The sequence below is a fragment of the Malus domestica genome, chromosome 15 (genome assembly GCF_042453785.1).
Source record: "Malus domestica chromosome 15, GDT2T_hap1".
NCBI classification, from domain to species: Eukaryota; Viridiplantae; Streptophyta; class Magnoliopsida; order Rosales; family Rosaceae; genus Malus; species Malus domestica.
This window is the reverse complement of record NC_091675.1, coordinates 22,903,312-22,907,970: the sequence shown is the minus strand read 5'-3', so window position 1 is coordinate 22,907,970 and position 4,659 is coordinate 22,903,312. Positions and strand designations below refer to the sequence as shown.

Here is a 4,659-nt window from a genome sequence, read left to right as displayed (position 1 = left end):
TCTTAGCATGTGTGATTATGAAGGTTCTGGGTTGTGTCAACTCTACAACCTTGTTAGTTCCATGTTAAGAAATGCATTTGACAGAAGTTGCATTAAGGACGAGATGTAATCACTGTTACATGGCCACTAAAGTGACATTAGTCTCCAATCTCAAGTATAAACATGAATATTACATTTTGTAGACCAAGTGGGAGAATGTTGGATTTATCCAATATAAATCAACCTTTAAGTGGTCTACTACATGTAATAGGAATGTAATATTGGAGAATAATGTTAATTGTGATTTGATCTCTTAAAGATATCAATCCTATATAAGGTGTCTTATATTGGAAATAGGATTGATGGAATCCTTAATTGAATATGATTATGATACTTGACTTGGAGGCTAATAAAGTAAGTTTAGGTTTCCTTTATGGAAGGAAACCCTAGCTTTTAGCCTATATATAAACACCGGTCCCTGCTAACCCTAGAGACGACAACTAAGGCTTCCCATAGAGCATTGTCATAAAGCTAGGAGTTTACAGAAGAGTTGGTGTTTCTGTTTGTCATGGCAAACATAAAGATTGGAGTTTTATCGATGACGTCTTGCTTGCATGGCTACTGCATCTTCGGTAACTACCATTGGAATCAGGTCAGTCACTCTTCGTTTGTGTTTTAATTGTATAACCTTATAAGGCTAACACACTAGTCCAAAAAAATCACCTCTCCTTTCTTAATCTTCAATTGGTGAGGGTCCCAATCAAGCGTGAAAGGCCCCGGCGCACGGTTGGCTTTAGTTTCCCATGATGAAATCGACGAAACATGGCTGTTTGTACGGTTGACACCCAATTTCATGCCCGGTAAAATGGTGTCAACTGGTAATCAAAGCTTCACGTTCACTTCTTCTAGTATCCAAAAGGATAGCCATAACAGTAGCATTACTGTTACTTATGTTGGTAGACCTAGTAGTCTGTGGAGCTGAGAAAATCACAATTGGATTAGGATCCCCGCCTTAGGGCATAATTTTCAAGGCAAGAGTGATGACGGAGGGTACAAAATAGGGGCTTTACGGTTGCCAATCCAAGCAATGTTGCCATCGGCCTTGTTGCTCTGGATAGATACGTAGCTGGTGCTTTTGGAACCGTCGTTGTGTACACAGGAACTGAAATTGAACTTCTCCGACGCAGAGACCAAAGAAATTGAGGAGTTGAGAGTGTCTCCTGCTGGTTTCAGTGTGTCCCTTGCACTTGCAGCATTGTGACAAGTCCACAGTCAGCATGCAAAAATGATTAAGTTGATTATTGCCATGATTAATTTAGTAAGTCAAGGAGCTGAAAGAAAATTTGGAAGAAAGCCTGGAAATGGCAAGAAAAGAGGATCACCCAAGGTGAATGGACCTGCTAATGCTACTCAGGCTCATGATAAGGAATAGAAAAGTGATTTATGTTGCTTCTGTAGGAAGCCTGGGCATTATCAAAAGAATTGCCAGAAATTCAAGGAATGGTTCGAAAAGAAAGGTGAGCCTTTGGCTTAAGTAAGTTTCGAATCATATTTAACTGAAGTTCCTTATAATACTTGGTGGGTTGACTCTGGTGCTACAACTCATATTTCTAATTCGATGCAGGGATTCCTTACGACCCACACTTTAAATCCAAATGAAAATTTCATTTTCATGGGGAATCGAGTCAAAGCTCCAGTTGAAGCTGTTGGAACTTTTCGTTTAATTTTGGATACTAGATATTGTTTGGATTTATTTCAGACACTTTATATTCCTAGTTGTTCCAGAAATTTGGTTTCAGTCTCGAAGCTTGACCGTAATGGATTTTTTATAAAGTTTGGTAATGAATGTTTCAGTTTATATAAGAATACCTCTTTTGTTGGTTTTGGTATTCTAATAGGTGAGCTTTATAATTTAAAGCTCAATAATTGTTTTGCTGAAACACTTTTGACCTTGCATCATAATGTTGGAACTAAGCGTAGCCTAAACAATGAAAATTCTTCATTCTTGTGGCATAAACGATTGGGTCATATATCCAGAGAAAGGTTAGTAAAGAATGAGATTCTTCCGAACCTAGATTTTACTAATCTCGGTGTGTGCGTGGATTGTATTAAGGGTAAACAAACCAAACACACCAAGAAATGAGTTATAAGAAGTTCAGAGCTTCTTGAAATAATTCATACAGACATATGTGGACCTTTTGATGCTCCATCTTTTGGCAGAGAAAAATATTTTATCACCTTTATAGATGATTTTTCACGTTATGGCTATATTTATCTATTAAAAGAAAAGTCTGAATCAGTGAATGGCTTTCAGGTGTTCATTACTGAAGTTGAAAGACAATTAGATAAAAAGGTGAAGATTGTCAGGTCGGATAAAGGTGGTGAATTTTATGGAAAATATGATGAATCAAGACAATGTCCTGGTCCTTTTGCAAAACTCCTTGAAAAGCATGGCATATGTGCCCAATACACTATGCCAGGTATGCCACAGCAGAATGGTGTTGCTGAAAGGCGTAATCGTACTCTTATGGACATGGTTAGGAGTATGTTAAGTAATGCATCTTTGCTTATATCATTATGGATGTATGCTCTTAGGACTGCTGTATACTTATTAAACCGGGTTCCTAGTAAGGCAGTTCCGAAAACACCATTTGAACTGTGGACAGGAAGGAAACCTAGTTTAAGGCACCTGCATGTTTGGGGTTGCCCAGCAGAAATAAGAATTTATAATCCGCATGAAAAGAAGTTTGATTTTAGAACGATTAGTGGTTACTTTATTGGTTACCCAGAAAAATCCAAAGGATATAGGTTTTACTGTCCTAATCATAATACAAGAATTGTTGAAACCGGCAATGCCAGATTCATTGAAAGTGGTGAAATCAGTGGGAGCGAAAAACCTAAAGAATTGGTCATTAATGAAGTTAGGGTGCAGATTCCTACACCTATAATTTCTAAGCAAGTTGTTGTTCCTACACATGTTGAACCGTTAGACAATGTTGAACAACAAATTAATGACCATCCGCTCCAGAATGAGATTATCACAAATGAAAATGTAGTGGAAGAACCACAAGAAATAGCATTAATTAGATCTCAAAGAGAACGGAAAAGTGCTATTTCAGATGATTATGTGGTATATCTACAAGAGTCTGACGTTGATATAGGAATAAATAAAGATCCGGTTTCGTTTTCACAAGCCGTTAACTGTATTGATTCTAGTAAATGGATTGATGCCATGAATGATGAGTTAAAATCAATGGACAAAAATGAAGTCTGGGATCTCGTTGAATTGCCTAAAGGTTGTAAGAGAGTTGGGTGTAAGTGGGTTTTTAAGACCAAATGCGACTCTAATGGCAATATAGAACGATATAAAGCCAGATTGGTGGCCAAAGGTTTTACTCAGAAAGAAGGCGTTGATTACAAAGAGACTTTCTCACCAGTTTCAAAGAAAGACTCTTTTAGAATCATTATGGCATTAGTAGCTCATTATGATTTAGAGTTACATCAAATGGATGTGAAAACAGCATTCTTGAATGGGAGTTTGGAAGAAGAAGTCCACATGGATCAACCTGAAGGCTTCGCATTAAAGGGAAAGGAACACATGGTCTGTAAACTAAAGAAGTCAATACACGGACTTAAACAAGCTTCACGACAATGGTATCTTAAGTTTGATAATATCATTGTATCCTTCGGTTTTAAAGCAAACATCGCTAATCGATGTACATATCTGAAGGTCAGTGTGAGCAAGTTTATCTTTCTAATTCTGTATGTTGATGACATTTTGCTTGCTAGTAGTGATCTTGGTCTATTACATGAGACCAAACAGTTTCTCTCGGAGAACTTTGAAATGAAAGATATGGGTGAGGCGGCCTATGTGATAGGAATTGAAATATTCCGAGATAGATCACGTGGAGTGTTAGGCTTGTCTTAGAAAGCTTTAAATGGAAACGGGTCCTCTCTCTGCCTCACTTATATATATTGCATATACCCATCTAATATGCACTTGATAGAAAAACACGATTAGGGTTTTCACGTGCAAATAGAGGCAAGAGAGAGAACACCTTTTTCCTCCGCCGCTGACAGATCCGTTTGGGATCTCATCGCGTTCGTTGTCATGAATCAAGGTACGCTTGGTTGTTTAATGTATTTCCTTAAATTATTTGTATGTGAAAATCATGAAGTTCGATGATCTTGGCTTAATTGTTTTAAGACTCACAAGTCTGTCATGAAAACCAAACTCAATATTAGGTCAAAAATCTAGGATGTTTCCGTTGCAAATTCACTCTCCATATTCCAAAAAAAAAGTCTTCTTTCTCATGTTAAACAAAAAAAAAAAAACTTGCATATGACAGATATGTGATTTGTTGTAAGAAAAATAAAATTGGATGATGTGAATTGCGTGGGAAAGAGGTTGTGAATCCAGTCACTGTTGTCAGCATACAAATGGGTGATCAAAGTCTTCCGGTAAATTTTTAGTAAAACTTGTAATTATTATTTTTTTTTGTCAAAAAAAAAAAAGATTTTATTAGATTAGAAGTTAGATTAACTACTGACGGGGTTCAAACTCACACCGTTATGCAGAGGCTCAACACATTTCCACCACTGTGATAAATGATCACTTGTGTAAAACTTGTAATTATTACTTTGTTTCCTTTTGTAAATTTATATATCCCTTGTACAGAG

At 36.9% G+C, this 4,659-nt stretch overlaps 1 long non-coding RNA gene across 1 annotated transcript; it reads left to right on the top strand.

Annotated features, from left to right (window-relative positions):
• The first annotated feature begins 1,360 nt into the window (after positions 1–1,360).
• LOC139192512 (uncharacterized) lies at positions 1,361–1,845 on the top strand. Its single transcript, XR_011576714.1, has 2 exons — positions 1,361–1,496; positions 1,604–1,845. It is a non-coding gene; the product is annotated as an uncharacterized lncRNA (long non-coding RNA).
• Positions 1,846–4,659: the final 2,814 nt, after the last annotated feature.